The sequence below is a fragment of the Bos indicus genome, chromosome X (assembly GCF_029378745.1).
Source record: "Bos indicus isolate NIAB-ARS_2022 breed Sahiwal x Tharparkar chromosome X, NIAB-ARS_B.indTharparkar_mat_pri_1.0, whole genome shotgun sequence".
Taxonomy (NCBI): domain Eukaryota; kingdom Metazoa; phylum Chordata; class Mammalia; order Artiodactyla; family Bovidae; genus Bos; species Bos indicus.
Window position 1 is genome coordinate 31012672 of NC_091789.1, and position 25384 is coordinate 31038055.

The 25384-nt window shown below is 36.5% G+C and overlaps 1 long non-coding RNA gene and 1 other non-coding gene across 2 annotated transcripts in view; one reads left to right on the forward strand and one right to left on the reverse strand.

Annotated features, from left to right (window-relative positions):
* Positions 1–6791: 6791 nt before the first annotated feature.
* Positions 6792–6897, forward strand: LOC139181760 (U6 spliceosomal RNA). Its single transcript, XR_011565503.1, has one exon. It is a non-coding gene; the product is annotated as a U6 spliceosomal RNA (small nuclear RNA).
* The window catches only part of LOC139181099 (uncharacterized), a 124266-nt gene continuing 105756 nt past the window's right edge, over positions 6875–25384 (reverse strand). Inside the window, exon 2 of the long non-coding RNA XR_011565214.1 lies at positions 6875–8949. This is a non-coding gene — a long non-coding RNA (uncharacterized lncRNA). The remainder of the gene's footprint in view (positions 8950–25384) is intronic.

The following is a 25384-nucleotide window of genomic DNA, read 5'->3' on the forward strand; positions in this document are numbered from 1 at the left end:
GCTCTCTTCTCTATAGACCAGTCCAGTGTAGGGGCCTTTGGAAGTGGGAATTAATCTAACAGTCAATTTCCCTTCTGTTGCATTTTGCATGAGCTAGTTAAGAGTATCTAATTTAAAAAAAAAGTCCTTCCATCTAGGTTGGAGACAGTCCCTTAAATTATGTCTCTTTCCAGTCCTGGTTACAGGTCATGAGGCATCTGATCTTAATCCAAAGACAGGTTACTGAGATAAGCTTCAGAAATAAACTTAAGGTGTTCTTTAAGAATTCAACTAAATTGTACATTAATATCGCAGAACAGCAAAGAACTATCCAAGAAATGAATCTTACTATATTCCGACCTCCATTAGCAAACTGGGATTTAACATTTATTGAAGCATCTTTTTATATCTAAAATTACCCTATTTTTTATCAAATATATCAAAATTAAGGCTAGTTTGTTGGCAGGTCTGCTCTTATAGATTTTGGCCTGACGATTTATATAACCATAGTTGATCACAGACTCTTTATTTTGCTGAAATATTTATAGATACTCAGACTGAAATTTTAAAATAAAACAGGGCTGGAAAGCTCTGAAATGTGAAGTCAAGTGGGCCTTAGGAACCATCACTATGAACAAAGCTAGAGGACATGATGGAATTCCAGTTGAGCTATTTCAAATCCTAAAAGATGATGTTGTGAAAGTGCTGCACTCAGTATGCCAGCAAATTTGGAAAACTCAGCAGTGGCCACAGGACTGGAAAAGGCCAGTTTTCATTCCAATCCCAAAGAAAGGCAATGCCAAAGAATGCTCAAACTACCACACAATTTACTCATCTCACATGCTAGTAAAAGTAATGCTCAAAATTCTCCAAGCCAGGCTTCAACAGTACGTGAACCATGAACTTCCAGATGTTCAACCTGCATTTAGAAAAGGCAGAGGAACCAGAGATCAAATTGCCAACATCTGTTGGATCATTGAAAAAGCAAGAATTCCAGAAAAACATCTATTTCTGCTTTATTGACTATGCCAAAGCCTTTGACTGTGTGGATCACAATAAACTCTGGAAAATTCTTCAAGACATGAGAATACCAGACCACTTGACCTGCCTCTTGAGAAATCTGTATGCAGGTCAAGAAGCAACAGTTAGAACTGGGCATGAAACAACCGACTAGGTCTAAATAGGGAAAGGAGTACGTCAAGGCTGTATATTGTCACCCTGCTTATTTAACTTACATGTAGAGAACATTATGAGAAACGCTGGGCTGGATGAAGCACAAGGTGGAATCAGGATTGCAGGGAGAAATATCAATAACCTCAGATATGCAGATGACACCACCCTTATGGCAGAAACGAAGAAGAACTAAAGAGCCTCTTGATGAAAGTGAAAGAGGAGAGTGAAAAAGTTGACTTAAAACTCAACATTCAGAAAACTAAGATCATGGCATCTGGTCCCATCACTTCATGGCAAATAATATGGGGAAACAGTGACAGACTTCATTTTCTTGGGCTCCAAAATCACTGCAGATGGTGACTGCATCCATGAAATTAAAAGATGCTTGCTCCTTGGAAGAAAAATTACAACCTAGAAATCATATTAAAAATCAGAGATGTTACTTTGCCAACAAAGGTCCATCTAGTCAAAGCTATGGTTTTTCCAGTAGTCATATATGGATGTGAGAGCTGGACTATAAAGAAAGCTGAGCACCAAAGAATTGATGCTTTTAAACTGTGGTGTTGGAGAAGACTCTTGAGAGTCCCTTGAAATGCAAGGAGATCTAACCAGTTCATCCTAAAGGAAATCAGTACTGAACATTCATTGGAAGGACTGATGCTGAAGCTGAAACTCCAATACTTTGGCCACCTGATGCAGAGAACTGACTCATTTGAAAAGACCCAGATTCTGGGAAAGATTGAAGGTGGGAGGAGAAGGGGATGACAAAGGATGAGATGGTTGGATAGCATCACTGATTCATGGACATGAGTTTGAATAAACTCTGGTAGTTGGTGATGGACAGGGAGGCCTGGCGTGCTGTAGGCGCATGGGGTTGCAAAGAGTCGGACATGACTGAGAGACTGAACTGAACTCAACTGGGAAACTCACACCAAAGGCTTATCACAGATTTCATCTAACAAATCTAGGTGAATTCTTCCCTTTTTAAAGTCTCAAAAATTCCTTGAGATTTTTGTACCTGTTAGTGAGATAACCTTCCTAAGTCATTTGATAAACTCACTGGAAACCTAAGAATTTCCAATTTCTGGAGGAGTCAGATAGAAAATATAGTTGTTTTGTTTATAATGTATAATTTTACCAAATTATTGTCATAATTAGTTTGAGAGGAAGGTTTTCCCTACTCCTGGAAAACATAAGATTCAAATCCATAATTTTTCAGATAGAAACCATAAAAGTTATAAGCATATTCGCTGGTTCATTAAGTCCTTTGTTAACTTGTGTGAAGTCATCAGGCTTTCCATTAGAATATCAGGACATATCAGAATTAAGAATTTCTAGGATATCTATATTAGTAATATTTACCATACATTATAACATGAGAGGGTTTATTACTCATTTGATAATATTTGTCATGTAATTTAACCAACCAAATAAACACAATTAGTTTAATATCTCTCTTTGGGATGTTTCAGGGGCCCACTGAAGCACCCCAAAGTGAGCTAGAGATCAAAGGAACTTCAAAAGAATTCGATTTAGGAAGTTTTGTCAAAAAAAATCAATTAAAAGGGTTTAGAACATTTGATCAGATTTAGTCAATATCAATGGGTGTATCATTTAGCTTTATATGTCACAATGGGCATCTATACTGAGGCTCAAAGTCTAGTGAAAGACTCCACCGTCTTGGACCTAGTGGGCTCTAACCAGTTTTTCTATGCCTGTGTCATTCCTAACAAAATCCATTTATCTAACTAATTGTAATCCAATTTTAGAAAATCCTGATCATGTATAACTCTTTTTAGTATTTTTTCATACTTTTTTTTTTTTTTTTTTTACTAAAAACACACTTCCTACTTTCCTTTAGCAACCAAGAACTTTTATATTAGCATTTTATAGATTGGTGAGCATAAATACCAGTGATAATTTCTAAAACCCTTGCTTTCTTAGAACATTTTAGGATGGCACCAAACATTATTCATTTATAGTCCCAAATCTCTTTAGTTTTTCTGTAAAAGGAAATTAGTATTTAGTAGTAAATGTTTCAAAATCTTATTTGGAAATGACCTAACTATTCAATAGACTTCCAACACTTAGTTTAGCACAACACTTAGAAATTCAAGTTAACCCAATCTGGAGAGATTATTTTAGACAGATATTCTTAAAGCATAATTATTCGTAATAGAGTTTATCTAGAAGCTCATATCTCATTTACATTTTTTTTAGAAGTTTCTTCACTCAAGGTAATTTTCCTGTTGACAAACTTGTAACAGATATGATGATATTTAACTTATATTAAACCTAGGTACAATGAAAATATTCTACTTAATGTTAACTACTCTAAGACATGTCTACATTAGGTCTGACCTGTCTAGACAGGTCAACAAACATTAATATCAGGTATTTAACTGAATATTTCTCAGTTCACATGAACCTGGAATTTATTGCTTAATTTAGAATTATTTGATTTGTAACTACTTACTTTTCTTTTTTTCTTTTCTTTTACTTTACAATATTGTATTGGTTTTGCCATACATCAACATGCATCCGCCACAGGTGTACATGTGTTCCCCATCCTGAACCCCCCTCCCTCCTCCCTCCCCATACCATCCCTCTGGGTCATCCCAGTGCACCATCCCCAAGCTTCCTGTATCCTGCATCGAACCTGGACTGGTGATTCATTTCTTATATGATATTATACATGTTTTAATGCCATTCTCCCAAATCGTTCCCCCCCACCACAGAGTCCAAAAGACTGTTCTATAATTCTGTGTCTCTTTTGCTGTCTCGCTTTTCTTTAAGTCAATTAAATAGAGCTTATTTACAAATTAATCTCAAAAATATTACCCAGAGACAAAGACATACAGACACAACGCAAGATCTAGCTTCATTTTCTAAGCTTAGTCATGAGTTAGACATTACAATATAAAGTTTACTAGTTTATAAAAAACAGTTGGAATAAATAAAATATTTAAAGGCTTTTCCCCATTTTTCCTCAGTCTCAGGAGTTAGAGATGGTCTATAGTAAATGTTCCTGAGAGCAGAGCTAGAGTCCTAGTCTCAAGGCACAGGGAAAGAAAATCAAGTTCTAACAAAATGGTGGCAGGTCTAAACCAAATGGTGGCCAAAGCAAAATGGTCATCAAAAATCACAACACAGAACATAGAGTTAAAACACACACATAGACCTGGCAGTCCTTATCAGACACTCCCTTAAATATAATACAGCCTCTCAGAAAACCTCCTATAGAAACACAGAACATCAGATCCAAGTACTAACAGAGTAATTAAAAATATCTCAGGTCTTCAAAGATTTCAAAGGGAGGAAAGGAAGCTAGGTTTAAAGAAGAAGGGGGAGGAGGGGGAGCAGTTTATGGTGATGGAATTAGTTTCCCGGTTGTCTTTAGCCAATCATTCTGACTCAAGAGTCCTTCCTGGTGGTGAGACATGTGGTATCTCCTTTTGACCTTTCCCAAACTCTTCCGGTTGGTAGAGGCTCATTAGTTCCATGTTCCTTACTAGGACCTCTGGTCATAAACCCACTCATGCTATGGTGCCTGGCCAGGGTGGGTGGTTTCAGTAAGTGTGCTTCCCCTAACATATATACTCTGTTCCTTATCCCCAAAGCTCATTAGTAAGATAAGTCACATCACCTTCCTTAAGGAGAAATAAAAGAGTAGGTGAGAAGAGGTTCTTTTACCTTCGAGGTCCAATTCATATATTATCTCTGAACAAAATCTTTCATGGCCCTTCTACTCTGAAATAATTTTTACCCTTCTTGAATCTTCTTTGGGTAGTATATGTGTCTCTCTTAAAGCACAGACCATATTATTTAAGAAGTGATCACTATCATTTATACCTATATTATTTTCATTACTGTTCATCCTTTTATTCAACAATTATATCTAGATCACTCTCAATGTTTCAGGCAATATGCCAAGTGCTGATGAACATTACATAGTTTCTATTCTCCTTGAGCTTAAAAGCTGGTTGGGGAGATGATCAATAATTTCCTTGAGAGATAAATCTATATCTATTCTTTTCTTTGTACCTCTAATATTTGCTCAGTAAAAGTTCATATAATGAATTATAAAATATTAATAAATAGAAATATCAATTAAATAGAGCTGGTAGATGGGAAAGGGGAGCTCTCTGATCCTGTGTTGACAGCAGAGCCCAACACAAAGATTCTTCTTTGCAGGCAAGGACTCAGCCAACGAAAAGCCATGGATTCTGTGTTTACTCTATCCCTCCCAACTTCCTCTTCTCCTTTCCTTGTCATGCAGGAACTTGCACATGGCTCACCATGGTTACAGACTTTGAGGTACAATTCTCTGCTGACCTTAAATAAACTTGTTGGATAGAATAGGAAACAGGAGTCCAGAATAGCAGTGGCTAAAAGATAAGAAAGGGAAAAGCCCACAAAAGTAGAACAAAGGAAGGTCCGAGGATCAGAATGAGGACCTCAGGTAGAAAAAACAGCACTCCTGGCTAACCCAATTTACATAGCGCAGGCCCAGGGGGAGGAAAAAATATATACAAAGAGGAGCCAAAGGCCCAGGGTTCTCTCTCTCTCTCCTGCATGCTGGTACATTCCCCCACTCTCTTCTCTTCGTGTCTTTGGGTCAGCCTGCCCTCACGCCTCAAGGATGGATTTTCCTGCTATTTTCTAAATAAAATAGAGCTGTAACATGGAGCTGTAACACTGATCTGTCTAAAAGCTATAACAGTCTGTCCAAGACCCGAGAGCTATAACAGGGTCTGTCCAAGAGCTATGACGTGAGGAGGGCTGTAACATCTGTCGCTTCAAATTTTTGTTGGGACAAGACAGAACCTAGGAGAATACACTCGCCTGACAAACCCATCTTTTCTTCAGAAATACCTGGTATACTACGTGCTTCAGGGGAACAGAATGAATAGTTCAAGAAAAAAGTCACTATTTGCCTCAATACTAGGAGTCAAAATAAAAGCAAACATATTAACTCAATTAGAGGTGTCAAATTTTAAATTAATAAGTACTCAAATTATACTTGAAGCCTTTGAAATACTAGTAATTCTGCAGAACATGTTCACATATAAAATATGAAGTGCTAATAAACATAACTAAATATCATTAATATAATGACATTCCAACACAAACAAAGCATTTCATGTAATAATTCCTAGTCAGAACCAGCTGGCACAATCTTACAGATAAAAAGACATCAGCATCCAAACAGATGAGCAAATCATTAAATAAATCACCACATTATTAGCTTGCAGACAAGTCCAACAGTTTGAGCAGGCTCACAATTCATAACTTGCTACAAAGCAAATTTATAAGGTAATTGTTAAAGATCTCATCCAGCAGTGTAAAAATGTAGGGTAGATCTCATGGAATATAAAAATACAATCCAAGCTCATTTATTTCCACAGTAAAGCACAACTTTGACCACTCAGATTTTAGTGTATGTATGATTTACCTAGTACAACTTTTAAAAATTTCCTTTTCTGAACTCTACTCCAAAAGATTTTGGTTGCTTTGGTTTGAGATAAGACCCCAGTATTTGGATTTTATAGGCATGGAAAATTCTTATGCAGGTGGTCACTGGACCACACAGTATTTGTGAAATAATGTTCTAGATTGAGAATCATTTTTCAGCAATTGCTTGCTTTGGCAACACATGTACTAAAAACTGGAACAATACAAAGAAAATTAGCATGGCCCCTGCACAAGGATGACAGGCTAATTCATGAAGCATTCTTTATTTTTAGAAACAGATTCGTGGACATAGAGAACAGACTCCTGGTTGCCAAGGAGGAGAGCAGGGATAGGGGAGGGATGGATTGGGAGTTTGGGATTAGCAGATGCAAACTATAATATATACAATGGATAAACAATGAGGTCCATGGAACTATATTCAATATTCTGTGATAAAACATAATGGAAAAGTTATGAAAAAGAATATATGTGTGTGTGTGTGTGTGTGTGTATACACATATGTATAACTGAATCACTTGGCTGTACAGCAGAAATTAACATAAATCTATTATACTTCAATAAAATAATTTTTTTAAATAATTACTTTCCAGTCATCTAGACAAATTAACTCTCCGATAACTGCTTCTTAATTTACAGATAGAACTCTGTCATATATGGAAATGGAAAGATAATTTTCACTCTACTTTTCTAGGTTCTTGGCTGAGACCTCCCTATAATAAAGAGTCAGATTAACAGGAGAAAAACAGAATTTTAATAACATTTTTCACTCCTGTACACATGGGAAAGACCCAAGAAAACTGATAATTTCTGAAACAGTCCAAGTCATCATCTTAAATACCATTTCCAGCTAGAGACAAAACAAGATGTTGGGGGCTGTGGGAAGGGGGCCCAGTTTTAGGAGGTGATCAGAAGAGCACAGTAAACAAGAGTAAAGGCTGTTATGCAGATTTAAGTCCTTGACCTCTGCATTAACAAGAGATTCTAGAAATGTAAAGTCTACTTTCTCTTCCTAGTACAGCAAGGGAGACACCCTTACAAATGGAGATTTTCCTTATAAATGCAAATATCTCTTACAAAAGAATAGCTTCTACTAAGTTTTCAGAGTTTTTCCTATGTCTGCTGTTTCTTAAAAATAATCAGCCTAAAATAATCCTTATGCCAATGAGGCATATTTTGGGGTGATATTTTGGTCCCCTTCACATAAATCTTCTGAGGCAACAGATATGTTAAGGTACTGTAAAGGGAGTGCCCCTCAAATTTGACTATATAATGGAACCAAATGGGAATATTTAAAATATACCAATAATTGGATCCCTTAATTTAAAAGTTTGATTTAATTGGTCTGGGATGCATCCTGAGGATTAGAATTTCTAAAAATCTCCTCAGATGATTTTTATGTGAAACTAAGATTAAGAATTTTTAATATACCTGAAGTGCTTCTCAGACATTAATACATATTAAAGACTTTGCTAAACAGACTCTAGTTTTTATATGACTATTTAATCTGTGTAGAAACTAACCTTCCCACTGATGACATATTAACTACAAAATACTAAAAAAAAAAAAAAAAAAAAAACCCACAGCTTGATCCTGCCTCCCCTTCACATAATTTCTTGATTTTTAAATGTATTATATTAAAATCTTAGAGATTTAAAAGAAATCTGTGGGGTTTTCTTGTGAAATGACTGATATTATTTTTCAAAGTAAAGACATAAAGTAATGAATAAATCATGAAAAAGGCTTAAATTAAGCTAGGTATGAGATGCTCCTTGGTTCATTCCTCTTTCTCAGGTTAACTTTGAAATGAGCCTTTGTTATCCTTATTAGCAAAAATTCCATGGCCACTTGCTCTTTACAATGTAAGGATGGTTATCATATCATTCCAGCCCCAGTATGGTATCCAGGAGACTAAATTTCATACACACACACATATTGATGCAGCAATTGTTGTTCAGTCACTAAGTTGTGTGTGACCCCATGGACTGTAGCATGTCTGCTTCCCCGTCCTTCACCATCTCCCAGAGATTGCTCACACATGTCCACTGATGCCATCCTACCATCCCATCCTCTGTTGTACCCTTCTCTTGCCCTCAATCTTTTGCAGCCTAATGGCCTTTTCAAATGAGTCGGCTCTTCACATCAGGTGGCCAAAATATTGGAGCTTCAGCATCAGTCCTTCCAATAAATATTCAGGGTTGATTTCCTTTAGAATTGACTGGTTGGATCTCCTTGCAGTCCAAGGGACTCTTAAGAATTCAAAAGCATCAATTCTTCAGTGCTCAGCCTTCTTTATGGTCCAGTTCTCACATCCATACATGACTACTGGAAAAAAACAAACAAACATAGCTTTGACCATATGGAACTTTGTTGGCAAAATGATGTCTCTGCTTTTTAATATGCAGTCTAGGTCTGTCATAGCTTTTTTCCCAAGGAGCAAGCATCTTTTAATTTTGTGGCTGAAGTCACCATCCACAGTAGCAATTGTACTGCTGCTGCTGCTGCTAAGTCGCTTCAGTCTTGTCTGACTCTGTGCGACCCCATAGACAGCAGCCCACCAGGCTCCCCCGTCCCTGGGATTCTCCAGGCAAGAACAGTGGAGTGGGTTGCCATTTCCTTATCCAATGCATGCGAGTGAAAAGTGAAAGTGAAGTCACTCAGTCGTGTCCAACTCTTAGTGACCCTATGGACTGCAGCCTACCAGGCTACTCCACCCATGGGATTTTCCAGGCAAGAGTACTGGAGTGGGGTGCCATTGCCTTCTCCGAGCAATTGTACTATAAACATTTAAATACACCACCCACCTGATGTGAAGAACTGACTCAGTGGAAAAAAACCCTAATGCTGGGAAAGACAAAAGCAGGAGGAGAAGGGGATGACAGAGGATGAGATGGTTGGATGGCATCACCAACTCAATGGACATGAGTTTGAGTAAGCTCCAGGAGTTAATGATGGACATGGCATGCTGGAGTCCATGGGGTCACAAAGAGTTGGACACAATTGTGTGACTGAACTGACTTAACTGACATTTATCAGTTATTATAACACTTACTGATGAAATCAGACATGGCTATTCTTATCTATTTAAAGGTAACAATAACCCGGTGTATGAGACAGCAAAAGAGACACTGATGTATAGAACAGTCTTATGGACTCTGTCGGAGAGGGAGAGGGTGGGAAGATTTGGGAGAATGACATTGAAACATGTAAAATATCATGTAAGAAACGAGTTGCCAGTCCAGGTTCGATGCACGATACTGGATGCTTGGGGCTAGTGCACTGGGACGACCCAGAGGGATGGTATGGGGAGGGAGGAGGGAGGAGGGTTTAGGATGGGGAACACATGTATACCTGTGGCAGATTCATTTTGATATTTGGCAAAACTAATACAATTATGTAAAGTTTAAAAATAAAATAAAATTAAAAAAAATTATTTTATCTTAAGAAACTATTAACTCAATAGCAGAAAACCCTATATAGCAGTTACAGGTAAATTCAAGTATTTAAAGGATTTGTCAGTCATTTTAGGTTTAAAAACAATAAGTTGTCATTTTATCCATTCCTCCTTTTCTTCTCCCTAGCATGACATCTCAGTTCCAGAACGCTTACCTATTATCATGACATATGGAAGAGTGGGCTGGCCATTTACTGGGCCTCTACAAATACTGAGATACATCTCCTCTTGTATCCAGTCATATAAACTCTATTGTATCATTTTATCATAACCAAGAGAGCACTGTCTATTTCAACCAGCTGTCAGTGTCTTATTTCAGGCTTGTCTGGAAATCCATAAGACTTATACCATTCCGAGATAACAGGATGTGAATTAACACTCAAGCCCCCTCACTTTTAAGATTCCCCCAAACTTTAGGGGGATTTCTATTAGTACTTATATTAGAACTAAACCCAATGGACTGGGATATGTCTTGGAGTTCCCTCCCAGACATTACATCTCTCTTTCTTTACCATAAAAATTGCCCTTCTCCCCATTTGGGAGGATCCTTGTCCAGTCTTCTAAGGCAAGAACAATTAGTTGTGATTCAGCAGTGGTACTGTAATCTGAAAGACATTCTTCTATACCAACTTTTAAATCTAGAACCTCAATTCTTATAAGTTGGAAGTCTAAGGCTATGGCAATCCAAAAGTGCTTCCTTTCAAAGTTATATCTTCAGAAGTTTATTTGGAAGTCTCAGGATGAACTTTGTCCATTTCTTTTTCTTAGTGTTTCTTAGGATGCAATAATGATTTCATGATGGGGGCAGTAAGCCCAGCTATCTGAGTTCAGACAAGTAATAGGTAAAGAAAGTGTATGTGAAGGGAACCGATGGTTAATATTTCAAAATATTATTCTACCATCAGTATCTCACATTTATAGTATTTAAAATGTAACACTTGATCTGCCCTTTCCCCAATTAGAATTCCTCCAGTGTTTCATTTATTCCAATAAAATGCAACAATATGATATTAAAAAATGCATTCAAAATTTGATTTTATTTCCTAAATATTTTTTACATCTCTGAATTACTCTCCAACTTTACTACCACAACTCTAGTCCAGGCCAATGTCATCTCTCAGTTCTGTCTTTAAAAAGACTATCATATACAGAGCACAAAGATCAACTAGGTGGATTATGAAGACAGGTTAAAACTTGGGAGAGGTGATCTCTGTAGAGATTTCTCTCTCCTCTCTTTCTTCCCTCCCCTCTCCTCCTCCTCCCTTCTCCTTCAACTTTGCTCTAAAGACAGACCTTATTCAAGGACTGGGCTGGCAACCAAAACTCCAATAGAAATCATACCAACTTTCCAGATGAACCAAGTAAAGGAAACTCAGCAAGATAGAGAGCAAGGAAAAAATAAAGGAGACAGATCCAGAAAAACAGAAACCCTTAAGTGTACATGGAGCCACACAAGGCTCAGCATTAACCCTAAAGTATCTGTGCTTAGTCCAAGTCCAACACAATGTAGCAAATGTTCAGAAAATTAAAATTATACTTGAACCACCCATTAAATCTGAGCCTAAACCCTGAAGCAAACATTTAAAATAGGATTTCTACAACTCAGTAATAAGAAAACAAACATTCCAATAAAAACAGCAAAATATTTAAATAAGTGCTTCATGAAAGACAGACAAATGGCCAATAAACACATGAAAAGACATTAAACATCATTAATTATCATAGAAATACAAAGTAAACCACAACAATATACCACTACACAACTTTACAATGGTAAAACCAAAAAGACTGACATTGTCAGCGAGGGTGGAGCAGTGGAAAATACTAGTGATCAAATCTCTTTGCAAAACATTTTTAGTTTGTTTGCTTGTTTATGAAATTAAACATACATCTACCATGCAAACTTGCCATTTCACCTCGAAGTGTTTAATTAAAAAAAAAAAAAACAAATAAACAAACCTGAAAACATATAGCCATACAAAGTCTGTGCATAAGTATTCACACCAGCTTTACTTTATGACTAAAAACTGGGGTGGGGGGGAAGCAATGTCCATCAACAAGTGAAGAGATAAACTACAATATATGCAGAGAATGGAATACCACTCAGCAATAAAAAGAAATTATATATGTATACACACACACATATATATGGTTTATTCCTTTAGATGTATTATTATTCCATCTATAAAATGCTCTAAAAAGTATAAACTAATCTACAGTAATAAAAACTGATCTTGTGATTACCCTGAGATGGGTATAGAGTGTGGGTGATCAAACTCTTCATTACCTAGACTATTATGACTGTTTCATGGCAGAACATATACAATTATTTGTTTGCAAATTATGCCTCACTAAATGTGTAAAAAAAAAAGTAGCAAATAAACATGCATATACACACACAAATATACTGTTCATAACAGGTAAAATATTTGCCAATCCACACTGATTATTATGCACTACAGTGTTATAGTTAAGATTGAGATCTCTAGAATTATTTGCCCTAAATGAGAAACCAACCATTTATTAGCCGTGTAGCACTGGGCAAGTTAGTAACCCTGTCTGAGTTTCAGGTTCACTGATTACACAATAGGAATAAAAATTTATCTATAAAAAGTATACAAAAAGTATCACTAGATTTAATCTAAGTATCACATTTCTTAATATGATGTACAAAGATCTGCATGGCCTTTCCTATTCCTATATTTTCAGCTTCTTTTATGACCATTTCACATTTTGCCCCAGACACATGCCACGTTCTTCGGGCTTTCTATACATTAGCACATGCTACAGTACAGGTAAGTTATCTAATTCACTTAGGACAAGATGTACAGAAATCAAATATTAGATATCAGGAAGTAACACAGAGCATATATTACATATAACATATTACCTAATAACCTAGTGGGTTTGGAGCAGTAGCCTCTAATCAGACATAGCAATATTCAGGTTGAAAACCACATCCAAATTTAAATGATTACATGTTAGACAAAGAGGCCATTGAAAGACTCACATAAGTGCTAGCTAGATTTTGTCACTAAATATGTTAAGATCAGTCCAAGTTTTACTTACAATTAAGTTTTTAAAATATAGTTCATGGCTTTGGTGATTTCAGAATTGCTAATAAAATTGACAACTGACCTTTCTGTGTGTGGAATTACTTTCTCCCATAGGCCTTTTCATCTCATATTCTCTATCTAGTCTATATCATTCATGCCCAAATTGTCTAATACAATATATATATATATATACACATACGATCCTACATTTTTAATTCTAGCTTGGAATTCAACTTTGCATATACAACTGATTACTTGGCATTTCTACAGAGAAGTCTTACAGATAACTCAAAACTTCATGTTCATAATTCCATTTTCTCTGCCATCCTGCTCCTCTTCCAGTCCTCCTCATTTCAATACATTATACCTCTATCCATCCAATTGCTCAAGCCAAAATCTAGTGCCATCTTTGATTTCTCTAGTGGTCCAGGTGGCACTAGTGGTAAAGAACCTGCCTGACAATGCAGAAGACGTAAGAGATGCAGGTTTGATCTCTTGTTCAGGAAAATCCCCTGGAAGAGGGTATGGCAACCCACTCCAGTATTCTGGCCTGGAGAATCCCATGGACAGAGGAACCTGGCAGGACTATACAGTTCATGGAATTCTCCAGGCCAGAATACTGGATTGAAGCCAGGTCTCCTGCATTGCAGGCGTATTGTTTACCAGCTGAGCCACCAGGGAAACCTGGGATACAGTCCATAGGGTTGCACACCAGGGAAGCCTGGGATACAGTCCATAGGGTTGCAGAGTCAGACACAACCAAAGCAACTTAAGCACATATGCACTAATCCAAAAATCTAAATGGCATCCTTGATTTCTCAAGTTTTCTTCTAAAGCACTATTTACATAATAGTGAGAGGAACTTTTTAAAAACAGACTGAACTGTATCATTCCCCTGGCTTAAAACCCTTCAACAAATGCCTGTTCTCAGGATAGAATCTAATGTCCTTAACATGGACAATAAGACTCTACAAGCTCTAGTGTCTCCCTGCCTCTGGGCCTCAGCTTGCACTTCAGTCACTATGCTCAAAGCCACTGCCTTTCTTTCTTTTCTTCTGTTCCTCACATGACTAACTCCCATTCATTCTTCATATCTCACCTTAATGGTCATTTCCTCAAGAAACTCTCCTCGATGCCCTGATAAAAATTAGGACCCTGATATAGATATACTCTCTAATATTTCCTCCTAGAAAGCACACATATCTAATAATAAATAATACAAACATTAAGACACCAAGAATATTTACAGTGGTATTCAAAGAGGAGCACTTTTCTTTAGAGAACCTTTTTAGTGACAGTCAAATGTGCTTTCAGTACTAATCAAAAAATTCAGAAAGGAACACTTCTTTCTGTTTTTCCCTTCAGAAAATGTGAAGCTGTGCATTTGGGAAGGGGTTAAAACTTTAATTAAAATGATTGATAAAAGATTAATGGATAAAGCATGAAAAAGAAAAGGAGCGGGGAAAGCAACCTGGTTCAATCCAGATTACTGTGAAATCCAGGCAGCCTTCTCTAGGGCTTTGTAAACTCTTTCCTAAGGGAGAACAGACCACTGAATCATCTTAGGAGGCAGTTTAAATCCTTGCTCTCACACTTACAGTTTCTGTGACCCTCTACAAAACATGTAATCTATCTGCCCCTTACTTTTTTCATCTTTAAACGAAGATGACCATCCATCTGACCTCTCCTCCCAAAGTTATTGTGAGAACCAGAAAGGATAAGAAACAAAAGTGTTGCTAATTCTAAATGGTAGCAAGCTGAAACTTAATCCAATGACTCAAAGTGAAAACATCATAATTATAAGAGCTGACATTAAATATTCTAAATATCTGGCTCTGGGGCAAGAACACCAGTAAATATACTCTTAATCTGAGTACATGGGGTAAATGAGAGGCTAGTAAACACTGAAATGCCTCTTCCACTTCGGGCTTGTAGCTGATAGCCTGTCCCCACTTCCTGCCTTTCTAAGGGTACAATGACCAGCATACGCACATCACAGAATTCCAGGAGAAGAGCAAAGCACTTCTTATTCAGTGCAAAAATATGCTAACTGTGCTGTTTGCTGTTGTTTTTCATAGAATTGTGAAAGGATGTTGCAGAGATGAGTTCTCTATTGCTGCTGTAACAAATTAGTTTAAACTAATACCCAGTGATTATGTCACAGGGTTTCTCTAGCAGCTCAGCTGGTAAAGACTCTGCCAGCAATGCAAGAGACCAGGGTTCAATTCCTGGGTTGGCAAGATCTCTTGGAGAAGGGAAAGGCTACCCACTCCAGTATTCTGGCCTGGAGAATTCCATGGACTGTATAGTCCATGGGGTCACCAAGAGTCAGACACGAGTAAACAACTTTCACTTTTTCTTTTCTGCATGATGCAAGTTTGGCTTGGGCCTCACTAAGCTAAAATGGAGGTGTCAGCACATCTGTGTCTCCTCCTGTGGGCCTAGGGGATAGATTTGGCTTTCATGTGCACTGAAGCTGTTGGGAAAATCCGATTTCTTATATTGTGTTTGAGGAACTGAGGTCGTGGTTTCAAAGCTAGCTGTTGACTAGGATTCGTTCTTAGCTTCTGGAGACCAATCACAAACCTTGGCTTGTGGCCTTTTCCCACTACTTTCAAAGTGGATCAGGTCCTGATATTTAGAATCTCTCTGACTTTTTTCATCTCTTGTCTCCACTAAAGGAAAATTCTCTCCTTTTAAGGGCTCATGTGAATAAGACTGGACCCACATGGATAATCTAGGTAGTCTGTCTTAAAGTCCATAACTTTAATTATATCCATTCATTAAAACATACACATGTATGATTCCACATATACGAAGTCCCTTTTGTCATGTAAATTAACAGATTTATAGGTTCCAGGGATTAAATGTGCACATATTTATGGAAAAATTATTTGTCTACCAGTCTCTGTATTATATGCTTATGAATTTTTGCTACTAAATGGGATGTTATTTGAAGTTAGAGTACATATATATTTGAATAGGTATGTTGATATTGCATGGATGATGGTGAGAACAAATATTCAATTATTTTATCCATTAAGTCCATTAAAATAGCCTTTATGTGTGTGTGGAGAGGGAGGTGTTGAAAAAACATTAAAGACTGTTTACGTTTCCAGAAAACTGAGATTGTTCTGTTTTTATTATTTTGTGATTAGTTGCAAGTTTCTAAAATTTGTACCCTAATAAGAAATATAACAGAAAATAAACAGACCTTCTTGATCCTTTAGATTCAATAATAACTTTTAAGATTTACTCTGTGTGTGTACAAGTCACAATTTGAGACAGAAGTGAAAAGAAAACTTGGAAATAAAGAGATGGGTTTCTTTTATGACATAAAAGGAACAGAGCTCAAGAAAACACATTTGAAGAGAAATTCCTTGGGTCTGAGATCTAGAACACATAATATTTATTAACAAAAGTAAAACTGCTCTCTGGGAGCCTAAGTTAATATGATTAATCCATCTCAACAAAGCATAAACTCCAAAGAGTGTATGCACATTCACAGCAGGGCTAATGTAATGGGGAAATAGGAAATAAAAATAAAAATATGTATCCTTTAAATGATAAAATAGGATAACTAAATGTTCCAAATCTCTACTACAAAATGGAAAACTCAAGACAAAAGATACTTTACACAATTCCAAACTGGAGACTATCTCTGTAGAGATATTAGAAAAATAAAATTTGCAAGCTTGGTCGTTTTTTTAACAGTGTATATTACAGAGAATGTTGTTATTGACTTTTACCTTCATGTTAAAATTTTACACCTCAACAGTTTGTCTCCATTTACTTAGACTTCTAATGTCATTAAGAGAAACTCCCTGCTTTTTATTAATTCTTAAATTAATCTATATGAATAGTGGTGACATTCCATTGAACTTTTATATATCCAATTTACATTATGTCATTTAAAAAAGTGATAAATTTTTAAAAATATGATTCCATAAAAAAATATTTCTATAGGAATATGGACTTGAAGCAGAGTAGAAAACAAAAGCACAGGCTTATAGGATGACCTTGGTTGAAAGTCTCCTGCACCATTTTTGGTAATATATATTTGTTGAGAAAACAACCTTTTTAATCAGAGCTTTCAAATATATTACCCTAAAATAGTACATAGTTATTATCATATTTTATTTGTGGTTACAATACTGACCTTTAAAAATATCAGATCTTATATATCTCTTCTCTTTTTTATTGTATTTTTAAACTCATTCGTTAATTTGCCTTTTCCTGTTATTTTCAAATCTCTTTTCAAATAAAAGGATCTCCTTTTATTTAATGATCCCACAATTTTATTCTATTGATAATTCAATTTAATCAATTGCTCTGATATATTTTTCAAATATTACTTCTTGCTATCCTTAAATTTATTTTTTCCTAACTTCTTGAATTGCATGCTTAATTTATTTTCAAGTCTTCTTGTATTAAAATAAGAACTTTTAAAGTTATTGATTTTTCTCTATAGAATTTTTCACATTCTCTCTGGTTTAAACTGCAGTGTGATTAATTCCTATGATTTCCTATAAAGTCAAAGATTAAGGTTTGGGTTTCTGCTTTGTTCTAAGAATCACATAAAAAGAGCTTCAAGATTTCCAAGTGGTTTTATTTTTGCTGAATTTTTATTTGAAAATCCATTGTGAGCTGTGATTTCTCTACAGGTTAATTTGTATTGATATTATTCCTTTTTATTTTATCACTCTGCTGCTATGGAAAAGAGAACCTGTCCTTCCATTGTATTTTCTAATAGTGGCCATTTGTATTTAGGAAAGTTATTGATTTTCATATATTAACTTTGTGATCAACCAGTTTGTTCCTTTTGTCAGCAATGTTTCAGTTGATTTATATTTTGGATTATTAATAGTATATATTCCTATCATCTGTATATGATACTTATTTCTTGCTCTCCTTCCTAATAGGTTTACCTGTTATTTTATTCTCCCATGTATTAACTATTTGCACTGACTAGTACTTATAGAACTTTCAGGAAAAGGTGATACTTGGCATTATTGCCTCATTCCTCTTTTTGATGAGACCTTTGTCAATATTTCACAACTAAACATGTTAAGGAAGTGTCCATCTATGCATGGTTATCAACAATGAAAAAAATCTGAATTGGCCTATTAATATGGTGAATTACACAAACATATTAATACTTTTCTAGTATCAAGTAATCCCTACATTCTGAATAAATCTTGTTGAGTTGTAGTAAATTAATCTTTTAATGCACAAGTGGATTCTCTCATTAATATTTTACATTTAGGATTTATATATTTAAATCTTCTAGGATCTTCTTGTCTACTATTTTTTGAGTCTTAGCATTTTTCCAATTTCCGAAAGAATATTGGCAGCTCTCATTCTCCTTCTATAATTTGGAACAGTTTAAACAGTATCAGGATGATCACACCTTTAAATATTTGAAATAATCCATGATGAAATCAACAGGACAAGGGAGTAAGTTTAAGGGGAAGGACACAGTTCTTGTGACAGATTCTATCTCAGATTTTATGAAACTGTTCCCCAATATTTTTGGTATAGCTGAGAAGAAATGAGAAAACTTTAATTTATTTTTTTATTTATCATTACTTTATTATTTGCCAAATCTGAAGTGTGCTAAGTCACTTCAGTCGTGTCTGACCCTATGCAAAACTATGGACTGTAGCCAGCCAGGCTACTTTGTCCATGGGATTCTCCAGGCAAGAATACTGGAGTGGGTTGCCATGTCCTCCCCTCTAGGGGATTTTTCCAAGCCCGAGATGGAACCCACATCTTTTATGTCTTCTGCATTGGTAGGGGGGTTCTTTATCACTAGCACCACCTGGAAAGCCCAAATTGGAGGGCCTCTTTTCTACTGGAAGCAGGAAAAGAGAAACAGTTGGAGTCAAACATATGCCAATGAACTTTACCACTGAGCTGAATTTAAAATTCATTCTTTTAACCCATATTTATTCAGTACCTTTTAGACATTTTGGGCTTCCCAGGTGGCTCAGCAGTAAAAAATATGCCTGCCAGTGCAAGAGACCCAAGTTTGATCCCTGGATCAGAAAGGTGCCCTGGAGAAGGAAATGGCAACCTACTCCAGTATTCTTGCCTAGGAAATCCCATAGACAGAGGAGCCTGGTGGGCTACAGAGGAATATTACACAGAAAAGAATACAAAAAGAGGAAAGATTACAGAAGTGGGTAAAGACAAGAAAGAGAAGTCAACATATGGATGATTCGTGTTCCTGCAGAAAATATACAAGCATAAAATGTATGGAATGAGTTTAAATTATTTGTATAATCATGAGCACCAAAGAATTGATGCTTTTGAACTGTGGTGTTGGAGAACACACTTAAGAGTCCCTTGGACTGCAAGGAGATCAAACCAGTCAATCCAAAAGGAAATTAGTCCTGAATATTCAGTGAGAGGACTGATGCTGAAGCTGAGGCTCAATACTTTGGCCACCTGACAAGAAAAACTGACTAATTGGAAAAGACCCTGATGCTGGGAAAGATTGAAGGCAGAAGGAGAAGGGGACAACAGAGGAGGAAATAGTTGTATGGCATCACCAACTAAATGGACATGAGTTTGAGCAAGCTCCGGGAGTTGGTGACAGACTGGGAAGCCTGGCACACTTTAGTCCATGGGGTTGCAAAGAGTTAGACACGACTCAGTGACTGAACAACTAGGCTGAGATCAACCTGAAAACACAGTTTTGTATTCTGAATTTCATCTTTCTTCATTTTTTCATGTCATTGAAATTCTTTATAATAGCTGCTAAATTTTCCATTGTGTGTATTCACCAAATATTACTTTAATGCTTCAATTAAAGGAAAGATCATAACATTAAGCTTTCCTCAAAATAAGCACCTACTTTAAAGCAGCAGTTGATTTCTGCATAATTACAGTAGTATCTGTTTGAAAAGTGCAATGGGTACATATGCAGATAAAACTAATGATTAGAGGAAAATAAAATCTCATCAGCACAATTCAACACCTATAGCAGTAGTATGGTGTTTACTTCAGTGATAAATGGTTAATTTATGTCAATCATGGAGAATGGTTGTGTAACATAATTTCATCAATTTAAGTAATTTACATTATTATTCATTCAAATTAATGGTTTACATTTAAAATTATATCATGGACTATAACATTAAATGATCACTTTTGAGCATAGAACATCTAATACATGCAGCCACAATGGAAGAGCTCAATAGACATTCCTAAAAGAAGAACCTTATTTAACCTCCAATTAAATAATTCCAAACCCAAAGTCAACATTTGTTTAACACTTAGTGAGCCAAAGTAGATTGAGGGGTGCATGTGGTGATTTTAACTAAAGCTTTCCCTTGAAATCCAGTTGTAACACTTTAACGGTTACATTCAAAATAATTTAAACCTAAAAAAATGCTTTTAAACCAGCAATTTTAAATTCATTTTTTCTCAAAGTGATATTGTCATTTAATAAGAGATCTAATATTGTATCTTGTCAAGTCATCAGCACATGTGGTTAGAGTTCCAGCACCACTATTTACTATTTCATGATCTATGAAGAGTCATGTGAGTATGCATTAATACAAACTTTGGGGGCATGCACATCTGTATTTAATCCAAACTTGTCAAATAACTAGTCAGGAGATATCAGGAAAATTCCTTAACCTCTATGAGTCATGTTTTCCTTGTGAGTTAAATAGAGATAATAATAATCTACTTCATGGGGTCCACTGGGTGGATTGTACAATAAAGAATTTGTTCGGCTCAGGGACTGATACTCTATCTGGAACATAACAGATGTACACAGATTAGTAATGTTGGCCTCGGTTTCCTATTTTGTAATTAATCACATTTAAAGGATTGAATGAGAATATTTATAATAGCTGCAAAAACACGAGGGTGGAAAGTATTTATAATAGCTGGAAAAACACCAATGATATTTTAATATCATTGCTATAGAAGAGCACACATACTTGTATACACATGTATACATGAATGCACATAAAAAATCGATGTGTAGAGAGCAGCACACTTTCTAGCTGAATACACAGCTCTAAATACACAAAAGAACATGCATTCACTAAGCCATTATTGGTTATCCTTGCCTGTTAAATCCATTGCATAGGTATCTTCATGATAAATAGCCATGTTAAAGTAAATTATAGGTTGAGAGCAGCAAAAAGACAGTTAGATATAGTCCTTCATTTATTTTCCATTCTGTTGCCTAGACACCTCCTCCTTGGAAATTCTAATGTAATATGACTCGCTGTTGTCTCACAGCTTTCTAAATAGGAGGGAACGGAAAACTAAAGAATGGCAAGCAACACTTAAGGTTGTATTTAAAAGTGAAAATACAAGATTTTTCTCTAAGTGGAGAGCTTCTAATAAACACTGATGGTGGAGAGCATCTAATAAATACTACGTAAATGAGACAGCAAGTCTAGATAGACAAAATCACACTCAGTTTTTTATTTTATAAACTCTAATTCATTATTTAACACTTCTTTGGAATTTATTCTTTTGGCTCATAGTAGCTCAGTGAAGATCTTTTTTTTTTTTTTTTGTATGAAAAAGGCACTGAACTAAAAATCTTTATTTGTTTATTTAATTTTTTGGTCACACAAAGCCGCCTGCAGAATCTTATTTTCCTGACAAAGGATTTTTTTTTTTTTTTAAATAAATCTTTAAAGGCGCAGCAGCAGCCTATCCCCCTCGCAGGTCCCGGCTGGAGAACGCGGCCGCCGCTTCTCGCTCCGCTCGTCCGCGCTTCCTGATTGGCCGAGGCCGCCCCTCCCAGAAGCCCCCGCGCGGCGCGCCGCCAAATGGACTTTATCCCTGACAAAGGATTAAACCCACTCTTATGGCAATGATAGCACTGAGTCCTAACCATTGGACGACCAGGGAATTCCCTGAACCAAAAAAAATTTTTTAAAAATCTTATCCCAATTCTGACTCAGGGGCCTTGGGCAAATCACACTGATTTCAGTCTTTTTTAAATATATGTCATCTCTGAAATTTAGTTCCTTCTATGTAAATTTGAGATGATAATATTCATCTCACTGGGTTCTTGTGACCTTTAAAGTAAGTAATATATTTAGAACATTTGTTAACTATTAGTATTTAGTGATAGCTTTGAAGCTCTATTTTTTATTACTTTTTAATGAAAGAATCACAAATATTTTGCAATATGGGATGACATCAGTAATAGATTGCATAATGAAATTTAAAAAACAAGTTGTATAATGAATTAAACATTTTTGAATTATGTTTAATTCAAAACTCTTTATTTTATGAAGATTTAAATATCTTTTTCATTTTTATTTATTCATTTATTTTACTTTACAATATTATATTGGTTTTGCCATACATTGACTTGAATCTACCATGGGTGTACATGTGTTCCCCATCCTGAACACCCCTCCCACCTCCCTCCCCATCCCATCCCTCTGGGTCATCCCAGTGCACAAGCCCCAAGCACGCTGTCTCATGCATTGAACCTGGACTGGCGATTTGTTTCACATAATTTACATGTTTCAATGCCATTCTCCCATATCATCCCGCCCTCTCCCACAGAGTCCAAAAAACTGTTCAATACATCTGTGTCTCTTTTAATGTCTCGCATACAGGGTTATTGTCACCATTTTTCTAAATTTCATATATATGTGTTAGTATACTGTATTGGTGTTTATCTTTCTGGCTTACTTCACTCTGTATAGTAGGCTCCAGTTTCATCCACCTCATTAGAACTGATTCAAATGTATTCTTTTTAATGGCTGAGTAATATTCTATTATGTATATGTACCACAGCTTTCTTATGCATTCATCTGCTGATGGACATCTAGGTTGCTTCCATGTCCTGGCTATTAAAAACAGTGCTGCAATGAACATTGGGGTATATGTGTCTCTTTCAATTCTGGTTTCCTTGGAGTGCATGCCCAGCAGTGGGATTGCTGGGTCATTAGAGATACCAAGGGAACATTTCATGCAAAGATGGGCTCGAGAAAGGACAGAAATGGTATGGACCTAACTGAAGCAGAAGATATTAAGAAGAGGTGGCAAGAATGCACAGAACAACTGTACAAAAAAGATCTTCATGACCTAGATAATCATGATGGTGTGATAACTCACCTAGAGCCAGATATCCTGGAATGTGAAGTCAAGTGGGCCTTAGAAAGCATCACTATGAACAAAGATAGTGGAGGTGATGGAATTCCAGGTGAGCTATTTCAAATCCTGAAAGATGATGCTGTGAAAGTGCTGCACTCAATATGCCAGCAAATTTGGAAAACTCAGCAGTGGCCACAGGACTGGAAAAGGTCAGTTTTCATTCCAATCCCAAGGAAAGGCAAATGCCAAAGAATGCTCAAACTACTGCACAATTGCACTCATCTCACACGGTAGAAAAGTAATGCTCAAAATTCTCCAAGCCAGGCTTCAGCAATACATGAACTGTGAACTTCCATATGTTAAAGCTGGTTTTAGAAAAGGCAGAGGAACCAGAGATCAAATCACTAACATCCACTAGAGCATCGAAAAAGCAAGACAGTTCCAGAAAAACATGTATTTCTGCTTTATTGACTATGCCAAAGCCTTTGACTGTGTGGATCACAAAAAACTCTTGAAAATTCTGAAAGAGATGGGAATACCAGACCACCTGACCTGCCTCTTGACAAATTTGTATGCAGGTCAGGAAGCAACAGTTCAAACTGGACATGGAACAACAGACTGATTCTAAATAGGAAAAGGAGTATGTCAAGGCTGTATATTGTCACCCTGCTTATTTATATTCAGAGTACATCATGAGAAACGCTGAACTGGAAGAAGCACAAGCTGGAATCAAGATTGCTGGGAGAAATATCAATAACCTCAGATATGCAGATGACACCACCCTTATGGCAGAAAGTGAAGAGGAACTAAAAAGCCTATTGATGAAAGTGAAAGAGGAGAGTGAAAAAGTTGGCTTAAAGCTCAACATTCAGAAAACGAAGATCATGGCATCCGGTCCCATCACTTCATGGGAAATAGATGGGGAAACAGTGGAAACAGTGTCAGACTTTATTTTTGGGGGCTCCAAAATCACTGCAGATGGTGACTGCAGCCATGAAATTAAAAGACGCTTACTCCTTGGAAGAAAAGTTATGACCAACCTAGATAGCATATTGAAAAGCAGAGACATTACTTTGTCAACAAAGGTCCATCTAGTCAAGGCTATGGTTTTTCCAGTGGTCATGTATGGATGTGAGAGTTGGACTGTGAAGAACGCTGAACGCCGAAGAATTGATGCTTTTAAACTGTGGTGTTGGAGAAGACTCTTGAGAGTCCCTTGGACTGCCAGGAGATCCAACCAGTCCATTCTGAAGGAGATCAGCCCTGGGATTTCTTTGGAAGGAATGATGCTAAAGCTGAAACTCCAGTACTTTGGCCACCTCATGCGAAGAGTTGACTCATTGGAAAAGACTCTGATGCTGGGAGGGATTGGGGGCAGGAGGAGAAGGGGACGACAGAGGATGAGATGGCTGGATGGCATCACTGACTCGATGGACGTGAGTCTGAGTGAACTCAGGGAGTTGGTGATGGACAGGGAGGCCTGGCATGCTGCGATTCATGGGGTCGCAAAGAGTCGGACATGACGGAGCAACTGAACTGAGCCGATAAATTCTTAGAAATAAAAACAAATCTCTAAGGCCAGATAGCACATGATGGGTTGCCTGAAGAAAGGCAGGAGTTAGAGAAGATGGCAGGGAATCATTATTAAAGTGACACAGTAACACTTATTGTGGTGAAACATACGTTCGTTTTCTGGATTATGGTTATTGTTACATGTGGGTGAATGTGTGTGTCAAAACTTATTATACACTGTAAGTATGAGCAGTTTATTATAGGCCAGTTATCACTAATAAAACTATTAAAAGCAATAAGCAACCAATAGATTTCATTACAACCTAATAAAAGAAAAAAATTAACAAAATTTCAGTTATAGGCTGTTAAACTCAGTCAAGTTATTTTTGTCTCATCTCCCAAATTCCCAGCTTCTAAAATGGAGAAAATAATACTGCCTCACCATAATTTTGTTAGGTGTACAAATGAGATAAAGCATGTTAAAAAGCTGAGATCTGTGTCAGTTACATAATCCACACTCAGAAAGTGCTACCTGTTATTAATTTAACATGGCAGACACACAAAGAATCTGAAAAACAAAGTACTAATCTAAAATTGCACTATAGTTATATATGTACTTTTCAGTTAGCAAGACATTTGGATAGAGAAA